Source organism: Phyllostomus hastatus, unplaced genomic scaffold (genome assembly GCF_019186645.2).
Source record: "Phyllostomus hastatus isolate PE091 unplaced genomic scaffold, TTU_PhHast_1.1 phas_scaffold_1674, whole genome shotgun sequence".
NCBI classification, from domain to species: Eukaryota; Metazoa; Chordata; class Mammalia; order Chiroptera; family Phyllostomidae; genus Phyllostomus; species Phyllostomus hastatus.
The window spans coordinates 29,484,588-29,500,348 of record NW_025334011.1 but is presented as its reverse complement, the minus strand read 5'-3'; the positions used below and the strand labels follow the sequence as shown (position 1 = coordinate 29,500,348).

The window sequence follows — 15,761 nt, the reverse complement described above, 5'->3', positions numbered from 1 at the left end:
TGTAAACCAAAGGGTCAGTGGTATGATTCCCAGTCAGGGCACATGCCTGGATTGTGGGCCAGGTCCCCAGGAGGGGGCACATGAGAGGCAAACACACATTGATGTTTCTTTCCCTCTCTTTCTCCTTCCCTTCTCCTCTCTTTAAAAATAAATAAATAAATCTAAAAAAAAACCCAACTACCAAATTTTTCAGACTGTAAGATGTACTGGACCATAAGATGCACTTAGGTTTTAGAAGAGGAAAATAGGAAAAAAAGTTTTGAAGCAAAAATTGTGGTAAAATACTTAATAACATAAATAACATAGACTGCCCCCCACAGTAAGCCAGGCAAGCTTTATTTGGACTCTAAGTTGCACCCCCATTTTCCTCCCAAATTTGGAGGGAAGTACGTCTTATAGTCTGGAAAATATGGTAATCAGAAAATGAAAATATTAAAAAAAAGTTGTAGTGTTAAAGCAATCATACACAATAAGTAATCTAGTGGGCATGGCTATATAAAACTTTATTTATTTGTAAAAACAGATGCTGGGTTGGTCTGAGGGCTCTAGTTTGCTAATCCCTGATCAGGAGACTTGCTTCTTCATTAATTCATTCTCTCCTGACTCATTTTTCCCTTCCTCTCTATACATTGCCTTGCAAACAGACTTAAGAAATTTGACTCTTTATCATCCTGCACCTAAGACCCAATTTCTCTCCTTTATCTCATAGTCAAATTACTCTCATTCTCTTCACTCCCTCATCATCTATTCATTCTTCAATCCTTTCTATTTGAAAGGACTCTACTTAAATTGGCCTCTTCTATTAATTTATACCTTATCACACTATTTTCTTTATAGTACTAACACTCCATAATTATTTCATTTGTTTTCTTTTGGTATAATCCCTTCCTCATTCTGCAAAATGAAAGTTCCATGAGGGTAAGGACCTGGTCTACTTTGTTTATTGATCACTGGATATCCATATTGCAAATTGTAAGAGTTCCATAAATATCTGTTGGGGAAATGAATGAATATTTGCAGTGTGCAGTTTTAGACACTGGGATGTGCTGTCCAAATTCCCTTTTCCAGAATTTATTTCCTCAGATTCTGAGAGTACCACTGGCAGGTGGATCTTCATTAGTGCCTGTAGTGAAGGGAGACACAATCCCCAATATCATGGCCACTTCCCTGGGAGGCCCTAACCAATGAGTGGTCAATGCAGAAATTACAAAGCCTGGTCCCTCATCTACACTCAGGACCATGCTGAAGGGCCATCCCAGTTTCAGAGTTCCTTGTAGAGCCAGTGGAAGCCTCTGTTGAAACTGCAGAAAAAGCTCCTCTCCTCTCTGCCCAGTCTTGCTTCTATCGTTTTTCTCTCTTTCCTTTCTCTTGGTGTTTATCCCAAGTGCACCCCCAGATAAGGTTCCTATACGTTAATCTCTATTTTAGAGTTGACTTATCTAGGGAACTCAACTGGTGACACTTACCACAGTTTAATCAATCTGTACAGTATTCCTCTCTTATCTGTAGCTTCAACTTTCATGGTTTCAATTACTCACAGTCAACTTCAGTCCAAAAATATTACATAGAACATTTCAGAAATAAACAATTTATAAATTCTAACTTGTGTACCATTCTGAGTAGCATGATGAAATCTTGTGCTATCCCACTCTGTCCTGTCAAGGACGTGAATCATCCCTTGTCCAGTGTAGCCACTCCATACAAACTCACTGCCCGCCAGGCATTTAGTAGTCATCTGGGCTATCAGATATCTGCAATTTGACAGTGCTTGTGTTCAGGTAACCCTTATTTTATTGTTATAATCGTTCTTTTACCATTAGTCATATTTGTTAATCTCTTACTGTGCCTAAGTTATAAATTAAAGTTTCTCATGTATTGGAAAACCCAGTGTATATGGCTTTTGGTAGCATCTGTGGTTTCAAGGCATCCACTGGGGTTTTGGAACACATCCCCTGAGGATAGGAGGGAACTACTATAAATGACAACTTAGGATTCAACTCAGTTTCTACGGAATCATAGTCAAAGCACTTTCTCTTGCCTGCTTATTGGAAGTCTTACATGATTATTGTTTAAGATAAACTTTCCCTTATTTCTTTAGTTCTTTGAACACTGAAACTACTTGAGTAATAAAAGGAATGTTTATTTGACTCATCAAATTTATTTGCATCTATTATTTAGTTTAGAATAAATTGGTCTGGAAATTTCACTCTTTTATATGTCAAGATTATCTTTTCTTTTTTTTTAAATATTTATTTATTTATTTATTTATTTTTAGAGAGGGAAGGGAGGACGATAGAGAGAGAGAGAGAGAAACATCAATGTGCGGTTGCTGGGGTTTATGGCCTGCAACCCAGGAATGTACCCTGGCTGGGAATCGAACCTGGGACACTTTGGTTCCCAGCCCGCGCTCAATCCACTGAGCTACATCAGCCAGGGCTAAGATTATCTTTTCTAAATGACCACTGTCCCCTCTGTGATGACCCTCCTTTTAGTAGCAGATGTGAGTGATATTTAAATATGTATATTTACACATATTTCTATTTAAAATGAATGTCTCTGAAAGCCCAAATGCCGTTCATGATTTTTGGCTATAGTTTTCATAACCTGCAAAACCCTAAAAAGTTAAGTAGGCATATGTAGAAGAAATACATTCTAGAAGAGTTATCTATTTCCAAGAAGCTAAATCAATTTCCTAAGGTGTGTTTTTTTTAAGTCACAAAATAGTAAAAATCTAAAGATTTTTAGATTCAACATAGAATTAGCTTATAATCCATTTTTGTAGGTTATGGACAAATATGACTACCTGAAATTTTGGAAAATGTGATTGCTTAATCTTTTTCTGAAAGTGAAAATCCCCAAGTACCTTTCATGTAAATTGTCATGGAAGGTCCTTAGAAGGGCTCGACACAGTTTTTGGCCACTGAGACACATTCTCCCCACATGTTTTCTATATAAGTGAAATCTTTAGGTTCTTGGACTCCAGCTTGCTCACACCTACATAGATTATAGTTCACGTTTTCCCTGGGGCCTTCTTTTTATATGGTATCTGTTAAAATCTCATACAGTTTTGCCTAGACTCTGAGTTACTTGAGGGTAGGGACCATGGAGGGTTCTGTTTTGTATCCTCAGGTACTGAATAAATGCTTGTCACATAAATATACAGGTGAGTATGTGTCAGGAAAACATTTCTGTGCTATTTCCAAAGTTGGCTTTTAGATAGCTTCTAAAGTGCAGGAAAAGGGAAAATGATGCAAAGTTACTAACATGTTGAATTAACTTTAACTGCCTCATTAATTGCCGACCCTTAATTAAAGATATCATACATCATTAAGGACTAAGCCTAAGTAAAACAAATACAAAATTGGATGAGCATAGCTATTACCTTAATAGGAAGCTAATATATCTCCTTATTTAATGATTACACACACAGGCTCCCAAGCCAAAGATAACTGATATTTGCATTATTACCATGGTTGTGAAAAGAAAGGCTTGAAGTCCAAAATTCTTCTGTGCAGAGAAATTAACACACATGTATAAAGTCTTCCAGAGTTTTATATACTCTTGGACCAGAAACATTCAGGAATGACCTAGATCATCTTCTCATAGGGCCCCTTTACACCTCTAGAGCCAGGTTTTACAAAAGTTAGAATCAGGAGCTGCATTTCTTATCTAACACATCTACTTAGGGCTTGACAGAATGAGGGTAATTAGATTATATTATACCATCTATTCTCTTTAGGCAAGCCCCTCTCCCTATTCATTTTAAAACATTCTTGCTGTATATATTTCCTCTCAGTTTCTCTTTGCATATGTCTATCTCCATAAGTTTCTGATCACCATCATTACTGCTTAGCATTTCAAAACTCTCACTTATTGTTTATTTCACAATCTTTTGTTTCATAACCCAGGGAAGCAGGTCAACATCGCTATTAACATTTCCCAGAAAAATGAAAAAGTAAGGATACAGAGACTTGGTTAGAATGGTCCCAACCACTGTCTAGGGACTCCCAAGGGCTCAGATAATAGCTTGGACCTCTAGACTGTACTCCTCTCCCCACTCTATCTTCTCTCACATCTGAGTGAGAAAAAAAGTCTTTTTATCAATTCAAAAGCATGGGCTCTGAACCTGGGCAACTTGGATTTAAAAAAAATTCTCAATTTTGACTCATTTGCCTGTATGATCTTAAGCAAATTTATTTATCTCTCTGAATATGCACTTCTTAATTTGTACAATGGTCAAAACACAGATTTCAGGGGATCACAATGAAATGATTCATGCAGAGCGCTTACCGTGGTACCTGCACATTGCAGGTGCTCAGTGAAAGGGATACTTTGGATCTGTGTATTCATTTAACTAGTTATTTCTTGTGGGTATATTTTGAGTGCAACTTATGTTTGTGTTTCTTGGCAGATGATAGGAAGAGTAGACAGATTGTGTAGAGTGTGATTCTCTGCTAGATTTGTGTTTCTACTTTTGCACTTTGCTGATTTTTTAAGAATTTGTGTCTCTTTTGGAAGGGGAAAGGGCTAGGAGTAATGACTACAGAATTGGAAACAGATGAAGGGGTTAAAAGGTGATGGACATCACAGTAAGCACTTCGTCTTCATCCTTGGCCACTTTCATTTAAAAGCAATTCAAATGATTTGCTATAAAATGATATCATCACAGGTGTGAGAGGGTGAAATAAAAAAAGGAGAAAATCAATACTTCACAAAGAAATCAAAATGATTGATTTGTCTTTTTTACAAATAATTAATTTCTTACACCCAGCAGCAGTGAGGAGACTTGCCTGGCCTAGTTGTTCCTCGTGAACGTGATGATGTGCGGCCATTTCTGCTGGCGCATTTTTAAGCAGAGCTGCAGGGGATGTCATGTGTTGTGGTAATTGCCATGGAAACCATTGTTGTTGAATGAATAGAGAGGTTTTAAATCCCTGGTAATGATCCTGAGAAACTAAGTAGGTCTTCAAGTTTAACTTGTTTGAAAGTGGTTCATATTCACACAGAGATATTGGAGGCAAAAGGTGGGGGGGGGGGCAAAGGAACAAGAGAGAAAGATTTTTTAAAATGCAAATAAACTAGCTTAATATGTTATATTTCTACTAGTACTTTTTAATGAAACAACACCAAAAATGCCTAGCATCAAGCCCCAAGCCAGGAACAACACTTGTCTGTTAAACAGATTGACATTGTGATACATTTGAAATTTAGTTTTATTGTAACAAAGCAACTTGTATAGTTTTAACAGTTTAAAACAGATTATCATCTTTCCTTTCCAGTGAAAAAAAAGAAAATTTAAAAATAAACAGGAACAAAATTATAATAGAGAAATGTCAATTCCAAATAAGATCCTACAAGGTTCTGCTGGTTCTCCCACTGAGTGGCAGGTCTCAAATCATCATTAGGATAGAATTTTATTTTAAAAGCTTCATCTTAAATTGCAAGGATGTCTGTTAACATCACGATTAAACATATCAAAGGAGAAGCCACTTCATCAAAATGCCCACTTAACCCACCCAAATGTCTCAAACCCACCCTTTGCTGACTTTCTATAACTCCATTTTCTTAAAAGTTTTTTTCTTTTTTTAAACAAGAGAAAGCAGACAGATACATGTTGGTAAATGCTAACTGTCCATATTCATATACAGACACAGTGTAATCTTTGAGCCCAATATAAGTAAAAGGAGGAAAAAGCTAGAATCCTATGCACTACTACATGGGGGCCTAGCACCCTCCAGCTTCCAGCAGAGCTAAAGAAGTGGAAAGTTTTTCTTTTTCCCCACAGAGCACAGTAGTGTTGATTCCATAAAGTTGTTTGTTTTTTTTTTCTGTCAAGATAGGAAGGGATAAAAATGAAATTGGAACAGAAAGGGGCAGAGATTTTTTCCCCACTATATTCTGCTCAAGGCACATCCCCCCCCCCCCCAAGTAAAGTGAGAACCATGGTGTAAAGGAGAGAAAAGAGACCTCAGAAACAGGGAGACTGAGTATAAGAGGGAAGAAAACAAAAGACTGCAACTTGCTCCCAGGGACTAGAGAAAATTAAAAAAGAAGATTGGAATCCATCAGTGTTCCATTAGTCATCTTCTCCTTCATCTTCCTCTCCTTCCTCCCCCTCATCATCATCTTCTTCTTCTTCACCTTCAATCTCATCTCCTCCATCATCAATATCTTCCAACCCTTCTTCCTCTTCAACATCATCTTCTTCGCCTTCCCTTCTTTTTCATCCATATCAGGGACCAAGTAGTACTGTGATGGATTTGGCCAAATATCATCTTTGATGAATTCTCCTAACTCATCTGCACCTGCATCAGAATGGTCAGTAAACCAGGTGAAAAAGCTCTCCGGTTCCTCATGCTGTGTCTTCCTGCTGACTTTATTCTGCGTTTGACTTGCACGTTTTGTCAAATCCTTTCCAGATTTCCATTTGATTTTAGTGGACTTTGAAGATGGATCACCACTCTCATTCAGATGAAATTCTTTGGAGAGAACTTTATTTTTGAAGTAAGGATTTTCATCAAAATAAACATCTATACTATAACCTGATTTAATATCTTCAAATTCTGTCACTTCAACTCTTGTCAAATAATGCAGTGCTTCTTCATCCTCTTCCCCAAGCAGTGCAGACACTTGTCCCAAAATTTGGGATTTTGGTGATCAATTCTGACCTCTTCTCAAAAAATGGTTGGCAGAGTTTGTTATATTTCTGTTCTACTTTCAAAATCTCCTCACTGGCTTGTTCATTAAGTCTGCCTATTTCATTTTGTACTTCATCAATATGTTCTGTTGCTTCTTGTTGTTCTTTTTCTTCCTTTGGCAAATCCAGAGCAGTTGACTTCTTCTCTGGCTTGGGGGAAGAAGGAGGTCTCAGTTTCTTTGTTAGGGGTGGGGGTGAAGACAGGTGTTCAGGAGCCATGCTGTGAGATAAGTTGGAGAATCTGACTGAGAGGAAGTTGCACAGCTGGAAGAAGCTCAGCAAAAATCAGAATATTAAATATTTTTAAGAAAATTAATTATTAGGTTTATCTGGACTGTGAGATCCTCGAAGGGGAGAGCTGAGCTTTGTCACTATTGTATAACTTCAAGCTGACAGAATATACATTACAGAATGTTCCTTCATAGAATACAGTCTTGGTATTTGTCTTATATTTGAATAGTGATTTAGAAATGACCTGTAACCAAGGATCCTACCCTTCCGTCAGTAATTTCTTAGAATCTCTCTTCTCCCTTTCATTTTCACAGAGTTTGTGACCCTGACACCTTATCTGTCACCCAAGACTTTTTCAGAGTAAGAGCCCACTAGGTAGGGTTGGTAATATCTGCCTTGGAAGCGATAAAGAACAAGAGATCAACGGCCAGCAGGGTAAACCTTTCTTTCTCCCAATGGCCAAGAAACCCCCATCTACATCTTCCCCCTCACCCAGAGACACTGTGGGAGACATACCCGGGTTTTTGAATAGACATTACTTCTTGAACATTTGTTTACATGGTGAAGGAAATCAGGACATCCCCTATTTTATGTCACTTTGGCATAAAAATAATTTTGAGGCATCTGAGTTCCTGAAATCCCTTATCTTCCTAAAAGCAGAACCACCCTCAAAGAACTCAACTGCCATAAATCCCCTCCTGAGACAGCTCTAACCTCCTCTGGCACCACACCCAGATATTGTCAGAAATCATCAGGTCTCCCATCTACTCTCCTAAGTGGGGCCCAGTTATCTTTCCAAAAGGTCATTTGCTTTTCCTTAAGGGCTTTTCCTCCTCCCTTTATTCACTAAGTCAGGTGGCCAGACCAAACATTTGCCCTCTCTTTGAGTATTCATTACTAGCTTTTTCCATGTGATGCTTGATACACATGTTAAATGTGTTTTTGTTTTTCTCTTATGAATCTGTTTTTTGTAATTCCAATCTATAGGGCCTCTACTGGAAAACCCAGCAGGGTGAAAGGTAAAAAACTTTCTTGCCTCCCTCACAGTGATAACTTTGTCTTTCCCAGGAGGATTTAAGAGAGAAAAGAGAAGGAGGTAAGGAGGAAGGGTTCTGGGATCAAAACTCTACATTCTCCAAATCACACCTGTGGTGGAGGATGCTGATGAAAAGTCTGATGCTGGGGGAGAGAAACTCTCAGATAGGCGGAGGAACAGAGCAAGTGGCCTAGGTTACCGAAACATTTTTGAAAACAGGACATCAAAAATTATAGCGGACATTCAAAAACCAGATGGTAAAGAGACTGCTTCAGCACAACAGGGACCCAGGGATCAGCGTGGGGACCAAGGCAGTTGCAGCCCCCAGGCCCAGTGCTCCTGGGTCTGCCTCAGGGCACCTGGGAGAGCAGAGTCGCTGCTCCCTCCCTGGACAATGGGGGTTGAGCAACACCAGAGGAGACTTTGTGGCTTGAAGGCACAGAGAGGGGAGTTGGACTGGGAGACAATCACACAGGGGCTGCCAGCACCCACCCATAGCACTGGGAGAAGTGAGTGCCTCCAGCCAGCACAACCAGGGGCGGCCTGGAAGTGTGCCAGCACCCCCAGTCCAGTGGGTGTGTGGATCAGTGGAAAATCCAGACCTCACAGCCCTGAACGAGGAAAGGGTCTTGGGTTTCTGGAGCCTGCGGTCGTGAACTGTGGAAGCGTGAGCCCCCTTGGGAATCCTGACTCTGGAGCTGTGAACCCGGAAGGGATGTGGCGCTGAGAGGGTTCTTAGAGCCCAAAACTGAAAAATTTGGTGGATGTGAGCGCCCCTTTACGATCCCCAGAGCTTGCACCGTGAAAACAGAAAAGACATGTGTGCTTCTGGAAAACATAGCGCCCAACGGAGTGAAATTTGGGGGAGGGGTGCGTCTCCTTGAGATCCCCGGAGCTTGCATCGTGAAATCCGCAAAAGATGCAGGAGCTCTGTGGGGCCCTGGACCCCGGGAGACCACGGAAGTGAGCTCCAGAGAGCGTGCTCGGGAGCGCCCAGGGTCCTGTAGGGGAAAGTCAGATTGCCTCTGGGGGGAGCACCCTGCTGGCCCTGGGGACAGTACCCGAGCGACTTACTGAGTTTTGACTGAGAAGAGTGATAAACATTTCAAACACCCCTCAGCCTGCTGAAGACAGCAAGACCAGAAAAACTGGTCTGGCCAGTTAGAAAACTACAAGAGGTTTTTGTTTGTTTGTTTGTTTGTTTGTTTTGCTGTTGTTGGTTGATTGATTTTATCTTGTGTTCTAAGTGACTTTTTATTTTTTAATTCTTATTGTTTTTATATCTCTCAATCCCTTCTGTTTCTCTTCCAGTCACCCTACTATTATTCCTTCCACTCAAAATTTATCTCTCCTGCACTCCATCTTCTGCTTTCCCCTCTTTTTTTTTTTTTTGAGCTTGCAAGTTACTGCAAATTTATATTATCTTTTTCTCACTTTTCTGACATTTTTTATTTTAATAGTATTTTGGTATTCTTTTTCTTTCTGTATAATCTCCTTTGCTTGGCTGGTTATACTGTCATTTGATAGGTTCCCCCTGTTATCTCAGTCACAGTGTGTTGATAATTTACTATCCTTCATTTGTGTTTCATTAGTACACCTCTCAAGGTTCCATACTCCTTATTCTTGTTACCTAGATCTCATAGATTCTGTCATATGATTGTTGCTTTAATATTACTGTAAATAAGACTTAGTTCATACAATTGTAAATACTACTCAACACCCCTACCTGATCTCAGCCCACTTCGCAATTTCCTGAACTCTATTATTGTGGGGGATTATCTCTATTCTTTTACACACTACTCCTATTTACTAATCTTTATTCCAACCCTACATCAGAATCTGACTTCCCATAGCCCCACAGCTTTCTAGATCCAACTAACAATCCTCTCGTCCCCAATAAGAGTCTTACCTTCTTTCCATCCTTTCTAAAATGTGGCTAGTGGGGTGGAGGATCACGGTTAACACTATAAGTAGCCAAAGGATATCCCATCTCTTCTCTACTGGATGCTAATGTAAATATCATGGAATACTGCCTTGCTGTCTTAAACCACTTTGCCTTACTCCTCTAACTGATCACAAAAAAATGTAGGGGGAAGTTGTGACCACCAGGATACACCAAGGAGACTGCACCACTGAATCTCATAGGTATTCTACCACAGAAGTTCATACCACAATCACAGGGAACCAGAGCAGATCAATTTAAGAAACGGAGGCTAACAAGAAGAATCCCACGAACAATGAGAAAACAAAGAAACAATCCCCAAATGGAGGGAAAGGAGGAAGCCTCAGAAAAAATGCTAAATGAAATAGAGGCAACTCAACTATCAGATATTGAGTTCAAAACAATGATTATCAGGAAGCTCAATGAACTCACAATGAGCTACCAGAAACTCGAGGGAAGCTACAACGATCTCATTGCAAACTATATAAACATGAAAAAGGAAATAGAAACTATAAACAAGGGCCAAGAGGAAATGAAGAATGCCATTTCTGAACTGAAGAACACAGTAGAAGGAATAAAAAGCAAGATTGATGAGGCAGAAGATTGGATTAGCGAATTGGAGGACAAAGTAGAAAAGAACACCCAGAAAGAGCAAGAAAAGGAAAAGAAGCTCAGAAAGAATGAAGAGGGATTAAGAGAAATGCAAGACAATATGAAACATAATAATATCCGTATAATAGGGATACCAGAAGGAGAAGAAGAAGAGCAAGGGATAGAAAACCTATTTGAAAAAAGTAATGATGGAAAACTTTCCTAATTTGATGAGAGAAAAAGTCACACAAATCCAGGAAATACAGAGAGTCCCAATCAAGAGGAACCCAAAGAGGCCCACCTCAAGACACATCATAATTAAAATGGCAAAATTTCAAGACAAAGAGAAGATATTAAAGGCAGCAAGGGAAAACAGGAAATATATACAAGGGAGCCCCAATAAGGCTAACAGCTGACTTCTCAATGGAAACACTCCAAGCCAGAAGAGAATGGCAAGAAATATTCCAAGTAATGAGAAACAGAGGTCAGCAACCAAGGCTACTTTACACAGCAAGGCTCTCAATCAAGATAGAAGGCTAAATAAGAAGCTTCCTAGAAAAAAGAAGTCTAAAAGAATATGCCTTCACCAAACCACATCTGCAAGAGATTATAAAGGGACTGCTTTAAGGAAAGGAAGGAAAAGAGAGAGAGAGGAACACATGTACATAAAAGGCAATGAAAAAGTACCTATCAATAATAACCTTTAAAGTAAATGGATTAAATGCTCCAATCAAAACACGTAGAATAGCTAAATGGATAAGAAAACATGACCCACACATATGCTACCTACAAGAGACCCACCTCAGGATAAAAGACCTACACAGGCTGAAAGTGAAGGGCCGGAAACAAATCTTCCAAGCAAATGGACAGGAAAAAAAAGCCGGGGTAGCAATACTCATATCAGACAAAATAGACTTCAAAAAAAGGTCCATAAAGAGAGACCCAGAAGGTCACTTCAAAATACTTAAGGGAAGAATCCATCATGAAGACATAAATATTGTAAATATGTATGTACCCAACATAGGAGCACCCAAATACATAAAGGAAATCTTAGAGGACTTCAAGAAAGATATTGACAGCAACAAAATTATAGTGGGGGATTTTAACACCCCACTAACAAAAATGGACAGATCTTCCAAACAAAATATCAACAAAGATATTGTGGCACTGAACAATACCCTTGATGAAATGGACTTTACTGATATATACAGAGCCCTCCATCCCAAAGAAGCTAAATACACATTCTTTTTAAATGTACATGGGGCATTTTCAGAGATAGACCACATGATAGGACATAAAACAAGCCTGAACAATTTCAAGAAAATTGAAATCATACCAAGCATTTTCTCGGATCACAAGGGACTGAAGCTAGAAACCAACCCCAAAGAAAAAAACCCAAAACACTCAAAATCATGGAGATTAAATAGCATGCTATTAAACAATGAATGGGTCAAGAATGATATTAGGAAGGAAATCAAAAGGTTTCTGGAAACAAATGAAAACAAACTCACAACATCCCAAAACTTATGGGACACAGCAAAGGCAGTCCTGAAAGGGAAGTTCATAGTGATACAGGCCCACCTAAAAAAGTTAGAAACATTTCAAACAAACAACCTAACCCTACGTCTACAAGAACTCGAGGAACAACAACAAAGGCAGCCCAGAGCAAGCACAAGGAAGGAAATAACCAAGATCAGAGCAAAATTAAATGACAGAGAGACTAAAAGCACAATTCTAAGGATCAATGAATCCAAGAGCTGGTTCTTTGAAAAGATAAACAAAATCGACAAGCCTTTAAGCAGGCTCATCAAGAAAAAAAGAGAGAAGACCCAAATAAACACAATCAGAAATGAAAGAGGAGAGATTACAACAGATACCACAGAAATACAAAGGACTGTAAGAAATTACTAGGAGGAACTGTATGCCAAGAAATTTGAAAACCTAGGTGAAATGGACAAATTTCTAGCAAAATATAATCTTCCAAAACTCAATGAAAAAGAAGCAGAAAGCCTGAACAAACCAATAACAGCAAAAGAAACTGAAGCAGTAATAAAAAACTCCCAACACACAAAAGCCCTGGACCAGATGGTTTTACAGGAGAATTCTACAAAGCATTTAAGGAAGAGCTAACCCATATCCTTCACAGACTTTTCCAAAAAATCCCAAAAGATGGGAGACTCCCAAACTCTTTTTATGAGGCCAACATCATCCTAATTCCAAAACCAGATAAAGACACAACAAAGACAGAAAACTTCAGGCCAATATCGCTGATGAACATTGATGCTAAAATCCTCAACAAAATACTGGCAAACTGCATCCAACAATACATTAAAAAGATCATACACCATGACCAAGTGGGATTCATTCCAGGGATGCAAGGATGGTACAATATTCACAAATCAGTAAATGTAATACATCACATAAACAAAAGCAAAGACAAAACCACATGATCCTATCAATAGATGCAGAAAAACATTTGATAAGGTGCAGCACCCATTTATGATAAAAACACTCAGAAAAGTGGGACTAGAGGGAGCATTCCTCAACATAATAAAGGCTGTATTTGAGAGACCTACAGCTGACATCATACTCAATGGACAAAATTAAAATCAATGGGAAAAAATTAAAATCTTTTCCACTAAGATCAGGAACAAGACAAGGCTGTCCACTTTCACCACTCCTATTCAATATAGTACTGGAAGTTTTCGCCACAGCGATCAGACAAGGAAAAATAACAAAAGGCATCCAAATTGGAAAGGAGGAAACAAAACTGTCACTGTTTGCGATGACATGATAGTGTACATAGAAAATCCTATAGACTCCACCAAAAAACTGCTTGACCTAATAAATGAATTTGGCAAAACAGCGGGATACAAAGTCAATATCCAGAAATCAAATGCATTTCTGTACACCAACAGTGAAACAGCAGAAGCAGAAATCAAGAAAAAAAATTCCATTGGCAATAGCAAAAAGAAAAATAAAATATCTAGGAATAAACCTAACCAAAGAGGTAAAAGACCTGTATGCAGAAAACTACATAACACTCAGGAAAGAAATCAAGGAAGACACAAATAAATGGAAATATATACCGTGTTCATGGATTGGAAGAATTAATATCATCAAAATGTCTATACTACCCAAAGCAATTTACACATTCAATGCAATTCGTATTAGAGTATCAATGGCTGATTTCACAGACATAAAACAAACACTTCAAAAATTTATATGGAATCATAAAGGACCCCAAACAGCTGCTGCAATATTGAGAAAGAAGAGTAAAGTAGGAGGGATCACAATACCTGACACTAAACTATACTACAAGGCCACTGTAATCAAAATAGCCTGGTACTGGCATAAAAACAGGCACATGGACCAATGGAACAGAACAGAGAGCCCAGAAATAAACTCAAGTCTCTATGGTCAATTAATATTTGACAAAGGAGGCAGCAACATAAAATGGAGTAAAAATAGCCTCTTCAACAAATAGTGTTGGGAGAACTGGACAGCTATGTGCAGAAAAATGAAACTTGAGCACCAACTTACACCTTATACAAAAATAAATTCAAGGTGGGTAAAAGACTTAAATATAAAATATGACACCATTAAAGTCCTAGAGAACGTGGGTAGGAAAATCTCAGATATTTCATGCAGAAACTTTTTTACTGACATGTCCCCTAGAACAAGGGAAGAATAAATAAATGGGATCTCATCAAAATTAAAAGCTTCTGCACAGGTAAAGAAAACAGTATTAAAATAAAAAGAGAACCAACTGTATGGGAAAACATATTTGCCAATGATACCTCAGACAAGGGTGTAATCTCCAAAATATATAAAAAACTTATATAACTCCACTCTAAGAAGACAAGCAACCCAATTAAAAAATGGGCAAAGGACTTGAACAGACACTTCTCCAAGAAGGACATACAGAAGATCCAAAGACACATGAAACGATGTTCAATATCGCTAGCTATCAGAGAGATGCAAATTAAAACCACAATGAGATACTACTTCACACCAGTCAGAATGGCCATCATAAACAAAGCAACAAACAACAAGTGTTGGAGAGGCTGTGGAGGAAAGGGGACCCTGGTGCACTGTTGGTGTGACTGCAGACTGGTACAACCACTATGGAAAGCAGTATGGAACTTCCTCAGAAAACTAAAAATGGATCTGCCTTTTGACCCTGCGATTCCACTGCTGGGACTCTATCCTAAGAACACTAAACATCAATCCAAAAGAACCTATGCATCCCAATGTTTATAGCAGCACAATTTACAATAGCTAGATGCTGGAAGCAACCAAGATGCCCATCAGTAAATGAATGGATCAAAAAACTATGGTGCATTTACACAATAGAATTCTATGTATCAGAAAGAAAGAAGGAGTTCCTACCCTTTGCAACAGCTTGGATGGAGCTGGAAAGCATTATGCTAAGCAAAATAAGCCAGGCAGTGAAAGACAAATACCATATGATCTCACCTTTAACAGGAACCTAAACAACAAAACAAAGGAACAAGCAAAATATAACCAAAGAGACTGAAATAGAGGACAGGCTGATCGTGACCAGAGGGGAGAGAAGAGGGAATTTCAAGGGAGAATGGGAAGGGTTTACAGGAACAAATTTAAAGGACACATGGAAAAAAACTAGGGGGAGGGTGGTAATGGGAGGAAAATGGGGAGGGTTGGGCGGGTGGGCTGGACTGGGAGTAAAAGGGAGAAAACTGTACTTGAACAATGATGAATAAAAAAACCCTCTACATTCTGTCTCTTTATCTTTGTTAATAGTATTTAGAAGAAAATGTATTACAAAGAGCTCCCAAAAATTATGTGCTGCTGCCTAGAGAAGTAGTTACTTATGTATGGAGAGTCTGAGAGGGAGAGTATCTTTGGCTGGATGGAGCAAGAGGGCAGTGGAAGGCCAAGATATGAAGTCAACGTCTGGCCCAGATAGTAAAGGAAAGGACATAAATGGAAAGGGAAGGAAAAGAGGAGAGAAGGGAGGGAAAGAAACAATGAATTCCATGGGAACCATGAGGGATCAAAGCTTGTGTGGGTAACTTCACCAAGGAAGCCTCGCCTTGCAAGTCAAGTCTTTCTGGTATTCTGGTATTTCACCGCATCTGGTATTTCAGGGCAAATACTGCATGGTCTGTAAATGAATGCTGTGGATCCAGCTAGCCTATGTGTGGGCTTAGATCTGCCATTACTAGGTACCATTTCTTTCACTTCTTTATGCTTCAGCTTCCTCAAATGTGAGGAGTAAT

General features: G+C 39.0%; 1 pseudogene; it reads right to left on the bottom strand.

Annotated features, from left to right (window-relative positions):
* Positions 1-6,061: 6,061 nt before the first annotated feature.
* LOC123831177 lies at positions 6,062-6,916 on the bottom strand (annotated as a pseudogene).
* Positions 6,917-15,761: the final 8,845 nt, after the last annotated feature.